General features: G+C 39.8%; 1 long non-coding RNA gene across 5 annotated transcripts in view; it reads left to right on the top strand.

Moving 5' to 3' along the window:
* LOC307180943 overlaps positions 1–23,689 on the top strand; it is a 510,594-nt gene that overhangs the window by 341,960 nt on the left and 144,945 nt on the right. For 4 of the 5 annotated variants that reach the window (XR_013825809.1, XR_013825810.1, XR_013825811.1 and 1 more), the window contains one exon: positions 22,620–22,758. This is a non-coding gene — a long non-coding RNA (uncharacterized lncRNA). Of the gene's footprint in view, positions 1–22,582; positions 22,759–23,689 lie in introns of all 5 variants that reach the window. The other variant, XR_013825808.1, reaches the window with a different exon arrangement.

Here is a 23,689-nt window from a genome sequence, read left to right on the forward strand (position 1 = left end):
ATGAGCATCTTTAGGGGGGAGGCTCATTATTCTGCCTCCCACACCTGGCCTACCCGATGCAACATGAAGACCTGAAGATCAGCCATAATTAGGGAGAGAAAAGTCAGAAGTTACCTTTCATTTTCCTGAAGGCTGCTCATGCTGAGCAGAGGCTCAAAACATTCCTTGGGCCTGGCCCTGAGGCATCGCTTAAGCACTAGGTAGCAGAACTTGCTGGATGGAACACCACGACCAGCAACTTATACGCTTGCTCTGGGAGTACAGATGGATGGATACCTGAGGTTCAGTGAGTCTCAGAGTTATATCCGCCCAGAGCCAGCGATCTGATAGATCCCCCTGAGACCCTCTCATATCTTGGCAGGGGTTGGTAATGCCATCACCATCCCTTCAGACTCCAAGCTTTTATTGTTCTCCACTTTAAATGGAAAAAAAGCAGTGTTAAAAGAAAGCATCTGACCAAATGATCTGTGGAATTACTACGGCTGCTCCTGCTGACTGCAATCACCCAGAGACAATTGAGCTGAGCTCAAGAGGAAGGCAGCCTATGCAGAAAATCTTTTATCAGATTGATTTTTTCAATGAGTATATTGTATATTCTGCCACCCATAATTTAACAGTGTCCAGTGTTCCCATTTTGATAGTCATCTTCATACTCATTACAAATATAATAGTCTTTTCTAAATCAGCACAGAAATAGAGGGTTGACAGGTTAAGTGAGGACAGAAACATGAAATTGCCTGACCCATATGAAGTCTTGGGTCAAAGGGACACCCCACTTGTTAGGTCTACTTTTAGCTTCAGCATTTCAAAATGCATTGACATATTAATTAGAACCTGAAATGCCAAATTATGCTCAGAGGCAGCACATTACAGGAAGAGAGATGAAAGAAGATTCCTATAAGAGAAATGACTTTTTTTTTTGCCTTTGAAAAGTAAACAAAACAGGTAAAGGACAGGGTTTGGTCAAAGAGGCAGAAACACAATGAGTGATACAAAATAAGAGATTTATTATAGGAATGTGATGTTATACTCTTGTAGGATCTTGTTACACCGTCTATGTAAGGCTGTTGCTTCTGCATCTGGTGTCAGGCATGAAGTCATCAAGTTCAGCAATGAGGGAGGAGAGATGAGCATGGAGTGGGGAGAGCAGGACCAAACTGAAACCTATGAGGATAAACTGGAATGTACGGGAATCAAAGGGAGTACAAAGTAAGCTACAAGAGCAAAGTGCAAAGGAAGTTACATGAGCAAAGAAACCTGTGAAGAAAAACTGGAATCCGTGAAGACAATTTGGAACCAATATCCCTCTCTCACCACCATGAACTTCAAAGATGTGGATGACCTACAGGTCTCCACTGCATGAGCCCATCACCACTCTTCATTGTCTGCTAAATGAGTCCCTTGGTCAGAAGCAATGCCGTGTGGAATATCATGAGGGGGAAGAAGATGCTGATAGTGGTTTTGGCAGAAGTACGGCAGGCATGAATGGTAAATCCAGATACAGCATAAGTGTCTATTCCAGTGAGAACGTACACTGCCCCATCCATTAATGCAAGTAGTCCAGTGCGGTCATTCTACCACCTGGAAGCTGGCTGATATCTCTGGGGAATGGTGCCGTATTAGGAGCTCACTGTCGATCTCTGTTTTGGCAGGTTGGACACTAGGCAGTGGCTGGAGCCAGATAAACCTTGGTGGGCAGAAGTCCATGTTGCTCATGTATCATCTCCAACCCTGTCACTAACTACTTTGTTCATGATAAGTAATGAGAAGAGTAGCTGGGGAAATAGGCTGGCTGGCTGACTTCCACAGAACAGATAAACTTATCCATCTGATTATTAAGATACTTTTCTGCTGAGTCACTCTTTGAGAGACATTCACTTGGGACACACATATCTTCACACTCTGTGCCCATTCAGAAAGGTCTGTCCTTACACTTCTTCCCAGGTCTTGTCATCACGTTTCCAATTTTTTTTTTCAATTCCCTGAACATCCAGCCAAACCATTAGCCAAGTTCGTGAATCAATGTAGACCTGTGCCTCCAGCCATCCTTCCTTTTTTTTTTTTTTTTTTTTTTGCGGTACGCGGGCCTCTCACTGTTGGGGCCTCTCCCACCGCGGAGCACAGGCTCCAGACGCGCAGGCTCAGCGGCCATGGCTCACGGGCCCAGCCGCTCTGCGGCATGTGGGATCTTCCCGGACGGGGACACAAACCCGTGTCCCCTGCATCGGCAGGTGGACTCTCAACCACTGCGCCACCAGGGAAGCCCCATCCTTCCTTTTAAGCACAATGAACAAACACTTGCGCTGATCAAAGTTTTGCCTACTAGGAGGATTTCTCTTCACAATTTTTTTTCCCAGGGCCATCCAGAGTGAGGCTAGAGTGGTGCATCTGTCTACTTTTGGGTGGCGCCTGCACATTGTAAACTGAGCTCAAGTTTTGTTCTTTTTCAGAAAACTCGTCATAGGTGACTCCCCATGAGATCATAGATGCGGGCTGGGAGAGAGAAGATAGTGTAGCAGTAAGAAGGATGATGGGCATCTGGGCCACTTGCTCATGCCGTTTACTTGGGCTTCCAGAACTTGCTTGAGTCTGAGCAACCCGAACGAACTTTTTGGCTGACCCAATATATACCTTCCACTTGCTGCTGTGCAGGACCAACTTTGTATGTCAGTGGGTCAGACAACATCCAATTTATGAGTGGCAAGTTAGGTCGCATAGTAACTTGAAGATCTCCACTGGGGCACAATAGCAAATAAGAAGCTATTTATCAAAAGGAGCATGCCTATAGAGGATGGCGTTTTTCTACTCCCAAACTGTAAAGGTGTATACTGTGATTCGCCAACAGGGGCCTGACAAAAGCTCTGTACAGCATCTCTGTCTATTACTGACACTTCAAGCACCATCAGCTCTGTCAGGTCATATAACCTAAGTTGCTGTGTAGCTTGCATAGGAGTCTGAACCTGATACAGAGCCTTCTCTTGTTCTGAGCCCACTCAAAACTGGCAACCTTTTGGGTTACTCAGTAGATGGATTGGACTCAAACTAGGACCAAAATGAAGACCCAAATGTCTCCAAAATCCAAAGAGGCCCAGTATGCATTGTGCCTCTGTCACCAGGGAATATGTTGATTTGTTCCAACAGTGAAACCACGTCTGAAAGAGCAACTGTAATTGGAGTTACAACTTGATTGAGTTTATGATAATACATTGTCATTCATTCCCCATACTCACTCTGCCTTCTGCACAAGCTAAACAGTCGACTTGGTTGGGGAGTGGTAGGTAGAGGCAGTTTTAATGGCTTCCACTTGTTATTTCTTACCCTTAATAACCCTCACTCCACAGATCATGAAACAAGGATTCAGCCAGTTGCTCAGTATGTCTATTCCAACTATGCATTTGGAACTGGAGAGATAACTACAGGGTGGGATTGAGGACTCACGGTCCGCTGTGAGATAGACCTGAGGTAACACTCTCCTGAAGACCTGACCCACAAAAACCCCTCTTCTGACCGGTGGACAGCAGTGGCATTTTGGATCTCCAACAGTCAGTGTCATTCATAGTCAGTGTCCAGTAATCCTCCAAATTTCTGATTATTCCCCTTTCCTCGATGCACAGTCACCCCGATAAGTGGCCACAGGTCTCTTTCTTCACCTTCTCCAGTGCACTTAGAAGCAACCAACCAAACCATTATGCTCCCTTTCTTTTCGCTAAAATGTTGACATTATGACAACAAATACTTGGTCCCCGCAAATCTCGTCCTTTATTACAGGTGTCTATACAGTTTATGCTTAAGTAGCTGTTTACCACTACCTAACATGGACTGGGTGTTCCTGGTATCTCTGGAAACAAGATAACTAGTGTCTTTTGATCTCATCGGTTCCTAAAATCAATTATAGGTAACCTAAAAACAATAAAGAGAATCTATCCTTAGGGCTCTGTGGTTACCCTGGAACTACTTCTGGTACCAGATTCTGCATCAGCATTTGATCAGAGAAACAGACCACTAGGGAAGATATAGAATAAGGGATTTATCATAGGGTTTTGACTTCTGGCAACTCCGGGATTCATGTAAGCAGTCTATGGCTCTTGCTTATGAATCTAGTGAGGGTATGAAGTGAGCAGAGCCAGCAGTCAGGAAGGGAAGTTGAATGTGCCATGGGGGATAGCATGGATAAACTGGAGCTTCTGAGGACAAATTAAAACCTGTCCTTTCTCTCACCTCCTCCACACTTGACGGAGACTTGCAGGATGAACTGACACCCTTAACCATAGGTGCACATGCTCCTGACTCAGGGCGCAGAGAAGCTGAAAGCAAAGTCCTGCAAGAAGTTAAGCCAGATCAGTGACAGTATGGCTGAGCTGCAAAATACCTGGTCCTGTACTAAATTTCAGAGCATAAGAACAGTTACTACTTCACTTTTGCCTTCCCAATCTCATGTAGGTTCCTCTTGTGGAAAAGCCTAACCCAAAACCACACAGGAAGAGAAATTCAGGGAAAAGTAGATCCAGCCTTAGCTAAGTTTACACAGTACTAAGGCACCATACTGTACATGAAGCCAACAAACGTTTCTCAGGCTCCTCCTACGATCAGGCTTTGTGCTAGGCATGGAGGATATAGAAATATGAGACACAGGCCCTGATGTCACGAAAGTTCACAGTCTAAAGAGGGGAGACAGTTATGTCACTGTGTCACAGTATGTGCTCTGACAAATATCATCTAGAATCATAGGTGATGCTCAATAAATATCTGTTAAATTACTGTATAGGATAGAAGTATACACAGGTGCTATAGGAATGCAAAGTTAGCGGGGGTGGCTAAAGTGGTCTAGAAGTACTAAAAGAAATGTATACTGGAAGAAGCAATTCCCGAACCAACTCTCGAAGACTGGGTTGAAGTTAACCAGGTTACAAAGAAAGAGAAAGAAATTCTAGAGAGAGGAGAAGCATGGGAATGAATTAGCATAACATGTTTGGGGAAACAAGTGGAGCATTGAGAAGCTGGGAGAGGTGGAGAGGTATGCAGGTCAAATAATGAAGGACTCGAATCGCATGTTAGGGAGTTTTGACCTCGGCCTTTAACAGTGTTCTTCTGGTATATTGTCAAATTATTCTGCTTCAAGAGTGTTTTGGCTATTCTCGACTCTTTGAAGTTTCATATAAGTATAAGAATTAGTATGTCAATTTTCATTTTTCAAATGTTATATTCCTCCATTTATTTAGGTATTTTAAATTTTTCTCTCCATAGTGCTTTGTAATTTTCTGGTCTTGCCTAGCTATTAATTTTTTCCTTAGTATTTTATGTTTCTGATGCTACTGTAAATGTATATTTTAAAAATTTCACTTCCTGATTGTTTGTTGCTGGCTTATGTGGAATACGTTTTTCACATTGACCAATGGCCTTGCAAAATTCACTTATTAATTCTCATACTTTGTTGAGTCTTCCGTATTTTCTTTGTATACATCAGATAATTTTCCAATACTAACACTTTATTTTGTTTTCTTTTCCAGTCTTTATACCTTTATTATTATTTTTAACTTGTCTTTCTGCATTGGTTCCTGTCTCCAGTGTAAGGTTTTATACAAGTACTAATATAAAATATCCTTTTCTTGTTCCTAACCTCAGGGTGACAGGTGGTGGGAACCTTAAATATTTTACCATCACCTAAGATGCTTGCTGTGAGCTTTTATTGGGCAAATATTCCTTATCAGATTAAGTATGTTCCCTTCTCTATATAATTTGCTAAGAGGGTTTTTTCCCTTAATTTTGAATGGATATTTAATCTTAACAAATGCTTTTTCAGTATCTATTGAAGATATCATATGATTTTTCTCCTCTTCTTCTGTTAATTAAGCAAATTGCATTGATTGATCTTTGAATACTGAACTATACCCCTGCATTCTGGAATCAATATCACTTGGAAATGTTATAGTATCTTTTTTTTTTAATCACTTGGTTCAACTTGATTATTGTCGCAGGTTGGGTTCCCCAGGAAGCAAACTCTAAGATAGAGTTCAATATGTGGAATGTGTATTAAGGAATACCTTTGGGAGCAACACTTGTGGAATGGAGGGGAAAGGAATAGGGATGGTCAGAGGGAGAAGTCATGATGTGATGAAGCCCAAGAACCTCAGCTGATGCTATGGAAAGCCCTAGAGCTAGAATGGCCCTTCAATATTGTGTTGAGGATATAGAGTGTTACAAGAAAAGAAGTCTGTCTCACTCTATTCTCAGCTTTAGCAGATTACCACCCCAGTATGGTAATCTGTATATCTATAGGACTAGCCAACAGAGACACTGTACTTTTGAACTAAATCCAGAGCGAGCTCCATGAGGGTAGGGAGCAGAGGATCTGGCGACTGTTTCCTTTTGGATTTGAGTGTCAATCCAACCATCCGTGCCCCTCTTCAAAAAGAAATTAAACTTTCTGCTACTCCATTTCCAAAGCATTCTATGAAGGGCACACACCTTTTTGAAGTTATTTCTGCTTTCATTTCAAACTCCATTTCTACTGATGTGCACAGTGAATATGCCAGCATTGATATTTACATTTAGTTATTCTTACCAGCAGTCAGAATGCCAGATGTCTGCTCACACACAGTTGAGAAGCTTTCCACTCTTTGCATCCCACTTTACTTTCTTAACCGCAGTAGATCTAAGAACAGTAACAAGATGCTGATGCACTAGTCATTAATTCAGTGTATTTAACTGGCAAGATGGTAACAGAACATCTAGCTCAGAGGGCAGCCAGAGCCTTAGAGGAAAGTCTTAACTCAAGAGCATTTCATGAGAATCAGTGTCTTACTTTCCACCACCACCTTCATGCCAGTAATCTATAAATATTCTTCAATAGCTCTTCCTGCACATTCAGAATTCACTCCATATCTTCAGCCACCTACTGGACATCACACACCTCAACATTACTACAAACTCAGTATTTTCAAAACCTAACATCACCCTCTAGCCCAAATCAGAGTCCTCTTCTAACTTATTCCTGTCAGTGGTACCACGATCCTTCCTGATATCTGGCTCAAGATTGTGTCATGCTTGATCCCTTCATCCCTTCTGCTTCATTCTCACACTCAAACCATACCTACATGCTCTGAAATCCTTGAGCCTGTATCTCTGAGCCCAGTCTCTACCCTCTTTAATCTATCCAGATACTGCTGTCAGATGAATCATTAAGTATCATATCAGTTGGCTCCTCTGTGAAATAGACACTAGTTGGAGTTAGGAGTTCAAGAGCTTTATCAGGAGTTGGGGGGAGTAGTACCTGTAAGAGATAAAAATGAGAAAAAACAGGACTGGGCATGAAGAGCATTCAGACCATGACACAGACCTGATACTTGCAAAGGGAAGAGGGAGAGGACACAGAATCTGGGCAGGGGATTCTTTAGACCACAGTGCAGATCTAGCAGTCTTGGCCAAACCAACATGGAACTGTGGAGCAAATACTAGAAGAGTCCTTTATTGAGCGGAGATGGCCAGGCCTTAATACTCCTACCACACTAAGTCATTGAATGCGGCTGCCTGGGGAAAACATGCCTCAGATCAAAAGTTAAGGAGGTCCCTGAAAATGCTAACAGCAGGAGGCTGGCAGCTAACTGCATCCCTTGCAGCTGAATGGCAAGCTCTTTGTGGAAGAAAAATCTAGGCAGCACACTTCCATGGCTCCCCAAAACATATTTTTCATTTTATTATAATTCCACTTAATAACTTGCTTAAGTTCAAATTTATTTCTAGCTTTTTAAGATCTCCACAGTTTTGCCTATTGAAAATGCACGCTTCTGACTATGGTTCAACCATCAGAAAAATATGTATCAAAGCCTGCCCTGTGCTGAGGAAAAAAAGTGACCAAGACACAGTATCCCTGCCATCAAAGAGCTCACAGTCAGTTATGTGAGACAGTCAAAAACGGATAATTACAATGAAATGTGGAAAGAGATAGGAATAATTGACTGGTTTCTTTAATGATGTTGGACAAATGGGAGGGATCAGTATTTCAAGTGGACGGACTAACATGTGTAAAACATGGAGATGTGAAAGAACCTGGTGTGTTCGGGAAGTGGTAAGGAGCTCTATTTGACCATACATGGTATGGTGGGAGCAAAATGGGGATTAATAGTGATGTCAAGTGCAGTTCTATGTCCATAGCTGTAAGGATCCTGATGGTGAAAATATAGGGCTATTATTAGATTATGAGGCAAGGATATTGCAAGTATATTATTCTCTGAAATGTGTCAACTTCAGTGATTACTTCTTGGTGGCTTAAACATCTGGTTCCCTTCACTTTTTACCCAGGCAACAGTCCTATCTTTAGAATTTTCAGTTGCTCTTCACAATTTTTTCCATGCAAGAATAACAATGCATTTCTTTTTATCCTGCATGTCGTGGCTGAATGAAGACATGAGTCTGAGCCACCATCCATTTTGTGAATAATGCTGCATAGGCAATGGAGAATCTTATGGTGGGGTGTGTGGAGATGTGTATATATGTGTGAAAGGATGTAGGTAAGGAATACACAGGTGTTCAAGGAAAATCATTTTTATAATGAGTCCATTATGAAAAAAATATTGCAAATTGCCTGTTGATTTACGTAGCTCTCAGATCAACTGCGAAAAATACTTTTTGTCAAATTCTGTAAAGCTTTCTGATGCACATTCACTCTAAATTTGGAACTCATTCTTAGTTTAGCAAATGTCACCCATGCCACTATCTACTATTTAGATGATGGTAGTTCAGTCAAATCTTGAAACGAGAATATTCAGGTACCATTCCCTTCTGAAAAAAATGAATGATCAGAAGTATTCATTTTGGCCAAAAATATGCAGTTTCTGTGAATATAATTTTGAACTCAGATTACTCCTAAAAAAGGAACATATACATGCTCTCTTATTTCCAGAGATAAGGCATTTTACTGTCAAGACTTTGACACATCTTAACAATGCAACAATTTATTGTTCATTTCAAGTTGTTGAAGTGTGAATAGACTGCTAATAGTCATACTTCTTTTCACTGAATGTTGACGCGACCTTAAGGTTTTTCTGTTGTTTCTATCCATTTCCTTATTTAACCATGTTTAATTCTATCTTGCCGATGATTTTTTTCATAAAATTTTGGAAATATTTTGAGATAATTTTATTGCATCATATCAGTGACACATGATAAACTTTCCTTATTACTGGTGATGTTAGCATCGATCATTTGGTTAAGATGGTGTCTACCAGACTTCAGGACTGCTAACCTGTACCACTTTGAGAAAAGAATACCAACTAGAGTAGGATATGTATGTATAGCTCTTTTTGCCTTTATCCTTACAATATCCAGTCAGCTCCAGGTTTTACCCACCCCTTTCAGTAAGTTCTGTCAGATATTTGTATTAAGGTTAACCTCATTCGTCACAGTTTGCATTCAATCCCAAGATCCCTAATATCCAGGTTACTTTCCATTAAAAAAAATAAATTCATACAGTTAAGTTCATTCTTTGTGATGTACAGTTCTATGTTTTTTTTTGTTTTTGGTACGCGGGCCTCTCACTGTTATGGCCTCTCCCGTTGTGGAGGACAGGCTCCGGACGCGCAGGCTCAGCGGCCATGGCTCACGGGCCTAGCCGCTCCGCGGCATGTGGGATCTTCCCGGACCAGGGCACGAACCCGTGTCCCCTGCATCGGCAGGCGGACTCTCAACCACTGCGCCACCAGGGAAGCCCCACATCAATTGATTTTAATTGTTGAACCAGTCATGTGTGATCTGAAGAGCAAAAGTTTTTACTTTTAATCTTTAAATGTAATTTAAATTTTTTATTTTTGAAAAAGTTTAATTTTTTTATGGATCGTGCTTTGGTGTTCTATCTAAAAACTCATTGCCAAAGTATCACAGATTTTCTTCTACGTTTTCATTGAGAACTTTTCTAGTGTTATGTTTTGCATTTAATTCTACAGTGCATTTTGAGTCAAGTTTTATAGAGATGTAAGGTCTGTATCTACATTCCTTTTTTTCTTTTTGCTTATTGATGTCCACTCACTCTAGCATAATTTGTTGAAAAGACTGTCCTTTATCCACTGAGTTGGCTTTGCACCTTTGTCAAAAAATTAGACGAATATATCCGTGTGGGCCATTACTGGGCTCTGTATTTTTTTCCATTGATTTGTGTCTGTCCTTTCACCAATGCCACACTGTCCTGATTATTATAATTTGGTAGCAGGTGTTGTAATCAGGTACTGTAATTCCTTCAACTTTTTGCAACATTGTTTTAGCTATTCTAATATCTTTGCCCTTCCAAATAAATTTTGGAATCAGTGCCTTGAATATAAGTTTGAACTCAGTAAGAGTGTGCTTATTTAGTAATGACAGCAACTACAATTCATTGAGTGCTTACTGTATACCAGGAACTTAAATCATTTCATTTTCACATTAAACTTATGTGATAGGGGACTAATTTCCTTCCTAATTACATACATAGGAACATTGGAATTCAGAGTGGTTGAGTATCTTGCCCAAATTCATGCAGCTTGTAGGCACTTGATAAGATCTAAGCCAAGGTGTTGCGAACCAATGTAAGGCACTTTGGTAGTTCAGCAATTGTTAGGTTATTTAGGGAAATATTGTAGGCCCTATGATCCTTCTACCTGGTGGGAAATTACAAAGAATGCAAGTCTCAGGCATATACAGCACTAATTAGGAAGCAGGCCCAAATGGTCCTGCCACCTGTTCCTGAGGACTTGGTGAAATCCCACTGTGTCCTTGGGCACTGGGCCAGTTTGTAATTTATTGCCTCTCAGCTCCAAAATCATCTTTCTTTGCCTACTTTATGACACTAGAGTTGGACCGTGCAAAATACATTTCTCCTTTGCTACTTGTTAAGCTCTGCCAATAGAGGGCACTGGATGCAGACTGCAAGGTGAGAGCTAGAGATTTTTCTTCTTCCAGTGTGCTGTTTTCCATGTGGTAGCAAGCAGATCGGCGTGTGGGGCGTCCCAGCAGCCTTCACAGTTCGTCGGGGGCTCCCTCTGGGAAATGTCTTCATCTCCAGAGCAGCAGGCTGCTCTTACACTTCAGAGGCAGGCACCCTCTGGCAAGTTTCTTTGTCACCGGAGTGGCTGCAGCGCTCACAGTTCTCCAGCAAATGCCCCCCAAACCCCAGTTTCTTCATTATCACAGAAGTGCAGCGTGTTTCTGTGGCAGCTACCACCTCTCCCCAGAAGCTCAGCCTTGCAGGGGCTCTGTGTCTGTTTCTAAGTTCTCTTCCTGCTCACATATCCCTCCGCATTTGCGACCTCTGTACCCCTTGGAATCTCTCTTAACCCTTTTAATAGTTAACTACCACTTACCTAATTAATCATTCCTTACATTAAAATTTCCATGTACAAATTACGAGTTTGAATTCTGTCTCATGACTGGACCTCCTGGCGCTCTATCAGTTGCCTTACATAAAAGGGTTTTCCCAAGGCCAGCACGATGGTACCCTGACAGCAGGAACAGCCAACTTCTAGTCAGATCATGGATCAGAGTCCTCCTTTTGTAGCAGCACTCTGGACCAAATGAGGTTCATTCAGGACTTACGATGATACTCTTCGTGGGTTATTAGACCTCGTTCATTCAAGGATGAATGAACTTATATAATCCTTCTTTATTGTCTTAATATAATATGGATATTTTATTGCATTTTCTACTTTTTTAAAGTGAGAACTCATTTTTTTTAACTTTTTGTTTTATATTGGAGTATAGTTGATTAGCAATGTTGTGTTTCAGGTGTACAGCAAAGTGATTCTGTTATACATATACATATATAATCTTTCTACTCAGTGACATATTTTGAACAACATTCATTTTGTCAATGATTAACTTTCTAATACCTTTTATGCCAATTAACAGTCTCTGGTATAGATTTGGATAACACTATTTGAAACATTTGCTCTAGGACACTTAGGACTATAGACCCCTGATTTAGGGTCCTTCAAATGCTTAAAGTTCAGTAAGCAGTCCTGGAGTGTGGATTCCTGATCAGGAAACTTTATATGGTAGCAAATTACCCGTGGGTATAGATTTAATGCTACTTTACATAATCGTGTACATCAACCTGTTTATACTAAAATATTTTAAAATATATCACCATAGCAAGTCTGCTGTGTAACACTATGCTTGACAACATATGGGCTATCACAATGACTTAATTTATCTAATCTGGCTAAGAACAAGGCCCAGTTCTGCATTATTCTTTGTCTATAGCAGTGGTCTATAAACTACAGCCCAGTGGACTAAAGCTGGCCCAAAACATGTTTTTGTAAAGGTTTATTGGATCATAACTGGACTCTATTCTTTATTTATAAACTTTGGCTGCTTTTGTCTAAAATGGCAGAGTTGAGTTGTGCTGGAGTCACAAAATCTAAAATATTAACTGTCTGGCTCTTCATAGAAAAAGTTGACTATCCTCTGGTCTAGAGTCATGTTTAAGAAAAAGATACTCATTTTGATTATTATCGTAAGAGAACTGAAAGCTACCAGGTTTCTTTGTTGAAGATTGGAAGGAATAATAGTGAAATCATAAGTGTAGATTTCATTCATTTCCAGTTCCCATTATCAATAAGCAATTTAAAAGCTCTAAAGTGATACAACATATTAGGTCTGGAAAGGCCTTAGAGATATTGCGTGCCTTCATTTTCAGAAGTGAAAATTAGTACGCAAAAGGATCTTATAGAGAGAGAGTAGTGACATGCAGCTTGCTGGCGTTATTTTCTTTTTAACATCTTTATTGGAGTATAATTGCTTTACAATGGTGTGTTAGTTTCTGCTTTATAACAAAGTGAATCAGGTATATGTATACATATATCCCCATATCTCTTCCCTCTTGCGTCTCCCTCCCTCCCACCCTCCCTATCCCACCCCTCTAGGTGGTCACAAAGCACCGAGCTGATCTCCCTGTGCTGTGCTTTCATTTTCACTAAACAATAAAGCAAGCCTAACCTTGTACCTAGGAGGCTAACAGTTGAGAGGCAGATGAGACAAATTTGGGATCTCACTAAAATCGAGTATATTATGATTTTTGAAATTAGAAACTCAAAATATATTGCATTAACATGACTAAGTTTGCCATTTGACTAAGTAAGTCACAAATTGATCAGTTTGGGGGAATGTCTAGACATAGCCTTTAAAGATTGGGACAAATTATTTCCCTAAAATATTTCCCCAAAATATTTCTTGATATTCTAGGAAGGATGTGAGGGTAGGAAAAATATTAATATTGCAGAAACCTCTAAATGTGAAGACTTCCAGGAAACACTTGGCTAAAGCAATTAGATAAATTCCTTGGAGGGGGTGGGTATAAAAGCAAACCAAATGAATGTCTGGGGTTGCAAAAAAGGGCCTGTCATTTTCTGAGAACCCAGTATGCATTAGGTGAAATGCTAGAAGCTGAGAACGTAGTGCTAAAAAGGGGAAATCTCGGTCTTGACAGAGCTCCTAGTTAAATGGAGGAGAAGAGAAGAAAGTAAGCAATTCTACAGTTCAGTCTAATAAGTAATAAGATAGAGGCATCCTATGGGAGCATAGCAAGGAGGAGCACCTAATGAGGCTTGGGGATAGCAAGGGAAGTCTTCTTGGAGAAGGCATCCCTTGAACTAATTTTAAAGGGGAAATAGTGAGGGAAAGTATAGGCACATTTACGTCGGGGGCAAGAAGGCTCCTGGCAAAGGAGGATGGACCTCAAGAATTTGAAAATAGAATATGATCCAGCAGTTTTATTTCTGGGTAGATATGAAAAGAATTGCAAGCAAGGATTCTAACAGATATTTGTATACCCAGGTTCATAGAAGCATTATTTACAATAGCAAAAATGTTGAAACAATCCAAATATCCATCAGTGGATGAATGGATAAGTAAAATGTGGTATATACATACAATGTAGTATTATTCAGCCTTAAGAAAGAAGGAAATTCTGACACATGCTACAACGTGTATGAACCTTGAAGGCATAATGCTAAGTGAAAGAAGCCAGACACAAAAAGGCAAATGTTGTGTGATTCCACTTGTATGAGGTACCTAGAATAGTCACATTTATAGAGACGGAAAGTAGAATAGTGGTTACCAGGGTCTAGGAACAAAGGGAAATGGGGAATTGTTGTTTAATGGGTACAGATTTTCAGTTTGGGAAGATGAGAACGTTCTGGAGATGGATAGTAGTGATTGCACTATAGTTGCAGAACAGTGTGAGTGTACTTAATGCCTCTGAACTGCACACTTAAAAGTGGTTAAAATGGGCTTCCCTGGTGGCGCAGTGGTTGAGAGTCCGCCTGCCGATGCAGGGGACGCGGGTTCGTGCCCCAGTCCGGGAAGATCCCACGTGCCGCAGAGTGGCTGGGCCCGTGAGCCATGGCCGTTGGGCCTGCGTGTCTGGAGCCTGTGCTCCACAACGGGAGAGGCCACAGCAGTGAGAGGCTCGCGTATCACAGGAAAAAATAAAAAAGTGGTTAAAATGCTAAATACTGTGTTATGTATATTTACCACAAAAAAATAAAAGAAGGGACGGAAATACCAATGTCTTTCCCTTTTGAGATTAAATGTTGTTAGGACATTTTTGATGTTTGAGATGAAATGGTCCCAGCTGAGATCAGTGGGCAGGTACAAAGACCAACAGTCCCTTAAGGAATAATTCATCATGGGGGGAATATGGAGTTTGGACTGGCCATCCAGGCTCAGCATTTGAGCCTACACTCTCCTTTGAGAGAAGAGGCTGCTTGCAGCATAGTATGTTGGGAGGCTGGAAACTGTGCCTGGCCTTGCCCCTCATGTACTGTAAGTATGCTTTTGAATTGATGGCTATATGACAGTGTATGAGTATAAAACGAAAAGCCCAGACCATGGGTGAAGGTGTTGAAAACCATAGCTGTTCATAACTCCGGAGGAGAGAATTTCCTCTTTTATCCTCCTCCCGACCATGGAAAGTTACTGCAGTAGTAGCTGTGAAGCCATCACAGTGATGAATAGGTAAAAAATCGGTATGTGGGATGGTTTACTTTTAACAGTGTATCTATTGTGAGCACATTTGCTGGTTCTGTAAGGTGCTTAAAAGAAGTGAGGTTGGCCTAATGGAAAACATGGTGGTAGTAATGCTGATATTTTGGTGGTAGTAGTGGTGTCAAGTCTCTTTGAAATTCCTGAGTATAGATTTATAGTCCTTTGCATGATGGCATAGTCCAGCAGGGCTTCCCAAAGCAAGAAAGTTCTGGTGTAAGTTGTAGCCTTCTCCAGTGTCAAGGGGGCTACCAGATTTCCACGTTAAGAGGCCAAGTGGGAGCTACCAGAGATGAGGAGTGCACTTATCCCAGTAGAGATGACCCTGTGGTGGAGAAAAAAGAGTTCTCATGGTGACAAAATGGGTGCTGAGTAATTAATTTTACTTTTAAAGACAAGTATGTGATCCTAGACTGGTAAAGTAGTGCATAGCTGTTACTAAGAGATAGACGGGATAAAAAAAAAAAAGAAATTCTAAACCAAAAATGCAACACTTATAATGTCATTTGGTCCTCCAAACAATCTCATGATGTCTGCATTATTATCCCTCATGTGCTGTTGAGGAAACTGAGATTCACCAAGTTTAAGTAACTTCTTAGGGCAAGCATCTAGTGAGTTGGTGGAACAGGAATTCCAGCTCAGATGTTGAATTCCAAGGTCTTTGCTCTCATTACCACAGTGTGTGACTTCCAGATATAATATCTGGCTGATGAACCCAGTAAAAAAATATATCAACATTTTAATCTTCATCCAGCAATTTTGACACTGTGTAGCCATAAACAAAGGCAAGTTTGCCAAGCATCTGACAGACTTACTGGGGCTGCTAACAAGCTTCCAAGTCCATCCAAATCAGGTGACACTCAGATAGCAAAATGAGTAAAATTTGAGAAGCCTTACTTTTCATACAATCTGTAGAAGACACCTGGTAATTTGCAAGTCATCATTAACTATCTTTTTATGTATATAAGGCCTGTTTCAAAAAAAACCCTCCAGAACTCAGTGCCTGGCACGTAAGTGTTATTCAGTATATATTATAGTTAAATTGAATGAAAACAAATCCCTGCCTGCTCCCACTATGTCTATACAAAACAGTATTTTGAATATATTTGCATTTTTAAAAATTCCAGATTTAATGAAAAAAAACCTGGTTCATTGGACTTCAATTTGATGATTTTTTCCTTCTTTAGTTGGTGCTTCTATCATTCTGTAAAAACTGCCAAAACTGGTGGGGGGCAGTGGCTAAGTAAATCAAAGAAAGGAGGCTACAGCCAGATGAAATGAAGTTTGCCTGTGCAGTTGAGGAGAAAGCTTTCCGCATGCAGCTCCTGTAACGTTTCTAGGTACACTTTATCCAGGACAACTGTCTCTGAGGCTGTCAGGATTTGCCTTTTCCCTTGGACGTTCATCATGGCAAAAAAGATTTTCCTTCCTAAAAATAGAGGACTAAGGTGGCAGCGATGTAATTTAGTATCCTAGCCCAATGCCAATACAACTTTTGATGAGAAACTGTTTCTACACAGCACTCCACAGACACTTTGGGAGAAATGCAGTGGTGCCTGGGGCGGGGGGGGGGGGCGCTCTGGCATTAACAGGTTCTACCCATCAAGCATTCATCCAAATTGTACTTTTTCTATATGAGCACTGGAGGGAGATTTCTGTATATGAGCTTCTGATTGGCTACTTCAGAGTCTATTTTGAAGATTCAAATATCAAACAAATCAGAACCTTTTTCAACTGGAATGGCCAAAAAGAGGTGCTCATTTAGGCCCCGATTAGTTTCAGATCAGTCATTGTTTTCCTTCAGGCAGCCTCTTCTCTCTGGTATACTGGAATGATGTAGATCTGTCTCCAGCATCCTCTTCTAAGGGAGAGCAAAATTAGGTGATACACTGGCTTAATTTTGAGAAACCTTTTTGGAAAATTCAAGCAAATGCTAAAGTAGAGAAAATAATATAACAAATTCCCATATATTCACTCTTCCCTCTACTGGATTATTTTAAGGCAAATCTTAGACACCAGACCATTTTATCCATAACTACTTTAGTATGTATCTCTAAAAGGAAAGGATTTCTTTTGTAAAACATAAGCACAAGACCATTAGCATGCCTAAAAATGTATCGATAATCCTTTCATATCACCAACTATCCAAGTAGTGTTTATATCTGGATGAATTTGATCAAGATTTTCCTTAACCATAGTTCTTTTTCAAAATTTTAGATTATTTTTTATTGAGGTCACATTGGTTTATAACATTAGATAAGTTTCATGTGTACAAAATTATATTTCTGCTTTTTTATACACTACAGTGATGCTCACCACCAAATATTTAGTTTCCATTCATCACCATACAGTTGATGCCCTTTACCATTTCACCCTCTCCCCACGCCTTCCCCTCTGATAACCACTCCTCTGTTCTCTGTATATCAGTGTTTGTTTTTGTTTTAATCTCAGTTCTCTTCCAGGTCCCTCTGGGGATTTTCTCTTACTCTTCTGAGTTCAGTTCCAGTGATGTATATATATATATACACAATATAATGAGGAGAATTTCACTCATCAGAAATTCTCCATGAGGAGGATTTATGGTTAAAAAACAAACCAACCAACCAACAGAGAGCGAGAGAGGAATTATGCCTTCCAAGCGGCTTTTTGCCTTTGTCTCCACTGTGATCAAGAGCAAACCAGGGGACATGGGGCCTCCAGCTTCTCTGGATTTCTGTTGGTACAGTGAGGCCAGTGGTGGGAGCACAGCACTGATAGACATTCTGGGGTACAGGTTAGGGTTTCCATATTTAGCAAGTAAAAACATGGGACACCTCATTAAATTTGAATTTCAGGTAAACAGCAAATAATCTTTTAGTATATATTTGTCCCAAATGTTGCATGGGACATAGTATAACAATAAAAAAGTCATTGTTTATTTGAAATTCCAGTTTAACTATATGTCCTATATTTTATCTTACAACCCTGAGACGGGTGGTAAAATGGATGTGGCACAGGGGAAAATAACTAGAGGTGCTCACGAGAACTTGGTTTCTTGTAGAGTTGAGAGTGCTTGTAGGAGCTGAAGGGCATAGGAGAAATGGAGGGGACAGGAGCTTTTAAAGGTGTTTTGGGGGTTAATGTTTTTGAATTATTTGAGTAAAATTCAGAATTATATTTTTAAATGTAATTGATTGCTGAGTTATATTTCTTTGAATGTGACACCACTCTGAGACTGAATCACAATTCTGAGTATGATTTTTTTTGTCTCTCCAGGTGGAATTGGGCTCCCTCACAGTGGTTTCTGGGATAACCTTCTATTTTTGCAGAACCATAATAGGGGAAACAAGAATATTTTTATATTTGCCTAGACACTTTAAATGCTCTCATTCTTTTCAGTTTGCTCCACATTTCTAGCCCCTGCCACAAAGTTGGAATAGTGTGCATGGTCTGTTTATTCAGTGGCAAAAGGAAAACTTTAATCTGATTTCCATTTCTCCTGTTCTGAAACTTGAACAGAGAAAGTAATTAGTATAAAATCACCAGGCATGACACCTGTATAGTAACTCACTAGCAGGACCTATTACACTAAGTCCCCTACATACCAAAGAGTTCCATTCTGAGAGTGTGTTTGTAAGTCCAGTTTGTTTGTAAGTCCCACAAAGTTAGCCCAGTTACCCAAGTAACACAATCGGCTACACTGTACCAGCTACATCACCTCTGCTTTTACACTTGCTTCCAGACATCCAGGGCTTGAAATAAAGATACTGTACTACTGTACTCTATACAGTACTATACAGTAAACCACACAAAAGCACAACCACTTGTAGAGGATGCACGCATATGACAATGAACGCCAGACAGGTGAACTAACTTATGTGATTGGACATGCAAACCCACGTTCGCATCTTTGAAAGTTCACAGCTTGAAGGTTCATATGTAGGGGACTTACTGTGCAAGATGAGATCTAGAAGAGCCATTTGGCCAAGATCTGAAATTCACAAATGGCCTCAAATTTAGGCTTTTGACATAGTTTCAAAAGATACATACAGGTATATTGTGTGTATATTAAATTTTTAAAGCACCCCAATTCTTATAAATATGTTTTGGCACTTCTTAATTTTCAGTATACATGGAACCTCAAAAAATAGAAACAGTAAAAAAAAATGTGTCTCAGGACTCCCTTCATTTCCAGTTGGCTCTGCTCATTGGTAATGAAAAAAGATCATATGTGGTTTCTAAGTCTTTGCATACACAGTACTCCACAGTTTGCAAAAGTCTTAGGTGTAACTCTTCATTTGTATATTATTCCACAGTTTGCAAAGCCTTTTCATATTCGGTTCCATATCTGATTGGGTTCCACAATAGTTCAGTGGAGTAAGCGTAACACAGATGTATAGATTAAGAAATTAAGCCATTTGCTCTTGGTTATGTGGCTAATAGGTGGCAGAATCCATACAAAGGCACAGTCGTTTACTTCCTAGCTGATTTTCCCATTGTACCAACACTCTTGGGTTCCAGCTTAAGAAAAATAACATATTTCATACACATATTCTGCCTGCTAGCTCTATTTGACAATAGTAGACTTAGATGTTATATAATTGCATTTTAATTTTTCCCTTATTTTAAAGACTCCCTTTCCCAACAGAGGGCCATGAAAATGAAATACGTCACAAGTAAAGCATTTGCTAGCCATTTACTCTTTGGAATATTTTTAAGACCTTTGCTTCATTATGAAATACCAAGCCAATGCTGAATGCCATTCAAAATGAAAAGGTCATCATTTTTCTGGCCCTGCTGCTATCTTCAGTATAATTGAAAGCAAGAATGATGCAGAAATTAAATAAACTTATCTGGGGAATGCACCTGTTTTTCATATTTTAATGTCACTTATCATTACTTTAGAAAGAGTGAAAGACTTCGCCAATGGAATGGGTGTTTTTCTAAAGCAAACTTTTTAGTTTGGGTAAGAGAGTTTTAAGGAAATAAAATAATAAATTAACATAAAATGCTCTTGAAGAAATGATGGAATTTTTCCAAAGAGCTGATTGTGCCTTTAAAATTCTTTTCATATTTGCATTTCAATCTGAATGCCCATTGGAGTGTTAAAAGCTAGTGAGTGACGATTCCAGCTCATGGCAGTGAGTCTCCGGTTCACAGCATTTCAGAACATCATCTGTCACTGCCAGGGGAGAGACAGTTTCTTACGCACTAGTACGCAAATACAGGATTAGAGCCCTCTGAATCATTGTCCACTGAATTAAGGCTTACCTCTCTGGAGAGAGAAAACGAACCCCACTAGTTATTTAGTCCCCAGCCAGTGGGAACAGGGATAGGATGATGAAGAGCTGCCATAGAATTAATAAACACTAATGGTAGTTGATTGGAGTGGGTGAACTGTAGCAGAGGGACACTGTGGAATGTGGGTTGATTATGTTGAGCATGGGACTAACCAACCACTTGATTCCAAATTTGAACTTTAAAATCATGGTGGAGAAGGAGGAAAGAACACTGTTAAATTCCTTTCCTAGCTGTATGGTCAACATCAGTCTTGACTGGTCCTGGCGGTGGATAACTAGGCCTCCATTTCTTAGGGAAGGCATATATGTACTTTAAATGCGTTCCTAGTTTTAAATTTGGCCTCGGTCCTCTGTTGAAATATCCACTTAGTCATCAGGATGTTACCAAGGAAGGAAACAAAGTATAATATTCTTTTCCTCATTATTGAAAGGATAATAGTGATGGCCAATATATCACGGATAGAGGAGGAGATTGGATTCTATTCCTAATCCATTGTTAACGACCCAACTTCACAAAAATACTTAGTCTTCATCATACCTACTATTGTGTTCATTGTGGAAGCAATGGGGTAACTCTTCCTGTAAGAACCAATTATCTACATGACACCTTTTAATTCTGTAATTCATTGATCCTTCTGAAGTTGAGAATTCGAAACCAAGTTTGGCAGTGAGCAGTTAATTATAATGGTCTTAGCTTAATGGCTAGAGTGAAAGCTTGGAAATATTCAAGAATAGAATATGTAATCATCACAACTGGATATAAATGTTTATCTGACTTTAAGGACTAGGCCAACTGATACCTCTGGTTTATATTGCAAATATTTATTGAGTACCTATTATGTGCCTGACACTTGTCTGACTGCATATATACAAGCTTTGTAGTGGGGAGAGGAATAAAAAGCACCTGCTTGAATTGAATTAAATAAACCATGTGAAAGAAGAGCAAGAAGGTTGAATCTTGTCAAAAAGCAAGGTGATTTGCAAACCACCAGTAGTATTCAATCAATCAGCTGTTAACTGGTTATTTCAAAATAACTGAATGCAACCAGTTGACTTAAAATCACAAACACTGTGAAGGTCAACTGGTTGGTATAGAACTACCCTACTTCCATTCTAGTTCTTTGTAGCATTCCTTTACATTCCAGATAAAGCAGGAAATGTCTTTTTGACCAGATTACAAGGTATAAAATCAGAGTTTCAAAGTTTCTGGTGATTTTTGGAAAACATATGCAATATATAAATATTCTGTCTCAATGGGAAGTATGCTTTAAGCTGAAATGCTTCATTACATTTGATTTTGCTTATTATTAAAGTATAATTTTCCTGTTGAAATACTGAAGTTAATGTATGGAAATAAAGATGTTTCCCCAAGTGACCTAACAAACACTGATTTAGTGCCTACTATGAGCTCAGCACTCTACTAGGTGCTGCATACTGGAGAGGATAATTTCCCTTATTGGTGTTTTACAGTAACCAGTTAAATGAAGTATCTGGGCTGGTATTTATTATGATGTTTTTCAGATAGATAATGGAGAGAGAAATCACCATTCTATTTAATAGAGAAAAGAAGTATAATTAACTTTGAAAGTAGTTTTTCCTTTTAACAACTCCTGATTTCTTTCTGAGAAGGAAGAATTAATTTAAGAGTCCACAAGTAATAATTCTAACAGATAGCTGTCACATATCTTACTAGGAAGAGCTCATTGGGCTGGACCTTGGAGTTGAGCATCAAAGAGGACCTAGGATATATCCATGCTAGAAAAGAGTACAAAACCTTAGGTCTTAGAAGGACATTAAAAGCTCATTTTTCTAACATCGTTTCACAGTTTAGGGAAGTTGAGGTCCAAGGAGAGGAAAAGACTTGTAGGAGATAATGCAGCAAGTTCGTTCACAGGACAGTTGGACTACAACCTGAACTTGTGCTCCCTAGTCCAGTACTCCTTTAGCCAACGCACAGCACCCACAGTGGTAAGATGCAGATAAATCTGGCCAGTGTGCTAAGCTCTTCTGACTTGTTGAAGAAACGAGACCACACATCTGTGACCTATAACATCTGTATATTATTTATTCTTTAAGAACTCTTCAAATAGTCATTTTTACATTTAGAATAACTGGCTCAGTGTGTGCTAGGTCAGGAAGTCGCTGGAATGGGAAAATGCTAGAGAAGAAGGAAAAAGGTACGATCTCAATATTTGAAAGAGAAACCTCTTCTTTTCCTTTGGATTATGGCATTGGGAATTTATCAACAGGGGAAATACAAACACTTAAGAAACTGTGTTCTCATTCTCTTCTGCCAGAGTTGTTCACAAGGAAAATCCAATCTTAAATTTCTAGGCATTCCTCTGGATTACCGAAGAACCAGAAACAGCCTTGGTGTTCTTCTAGGTGCCAGGAGAACAAGTCCTTCAACTTTCCAGCCAAAGATTTCCAGCAACGAAGGGGAAATAAAGTAACTCACTCTGATGAGCATCAAGTAAGTGCTCCTTGTCTGGGTAATTGGCTTCCTGGAAGGTGAATCAGAGCTCATTTAGCAGTCCAAGGCCCAGTGAGTCCTGGCCAAGGGAAAATGAAATGTTAACACATTTGGTGCTAAATTAGAGACAGGATCCACAAGCTGAGAGCCCACACGAATCAGAGACATGAGTCACAAAGTCTGTGCTGTTTAGGGCAAATTGGCCCTGAAGACAAGTAAAAAATCAATCATTAATTTTCACGCTCTGCTCTTGATATACTTTTTCATTTGAAGGCAATTACTATTATAATAACAATAATGACACCTTATAATTTTACTTTGTAAAGTGCTTTCCTGTCTACTCCTCATAGCTTTAATTTCTTTAAGTTCAGAGGTAAAAAGTATGATTTTTCAAAATTGTTGCAAAATGACAATTCAAAGAAAATCCAGAGATAATAAAGCTTCAATTCTATAGTGCCCAACCTAGAGTGATTATGTTTAAACCAGTATGAATGACATTTATCAGGTAGAATCCAGAAATTTTTATGAGTAATTTGTGGTGATGCTGGCTGAGAAAACATAATATGTAGCCTTGTGAATTGTGGAATAAAGGTTAAAAGTAGCTTGTGTGTTTGTCAAGGGTACATCAGTTCAACAGTCAGCAGTAACTGAGCACCTCCTAGTCAATTGCCACATGTGCTAGATTCTGAAGTTTCAAACTTGAATGAGACATTGCCCATGCCTTTGAGAGAGGAAGGGCATTCTCAGTAGAAAAAAGTAGCTGATACAGAGGCCCAGGCATATGAAACAGCATCCTTTGTCTGATGAAACAAAATAGTTCACTATGGGCAGATCAAAAAAGGGTGGAGAGCATGAAGGAGTAACAAAAGATGAGTCTAGGGCCAGATCTCGGAGACACTTACGGGTTAGGCTGAGGCATACAGACCTCAAG

This window comes from Stenella coeruleoalba (assembly GCF_951394435.1).
Source record: "Stenella coeruleoalba genome assembly, chromosome: X".
In the NCBI taxonomy this organism is placed as follows: domain Eukaryota; kingdom Metazoa; phylum Chordata; class Mammalia; order Artiodactyla; family Delphinidae; genus Stenella; species Stenella coeruleoalba.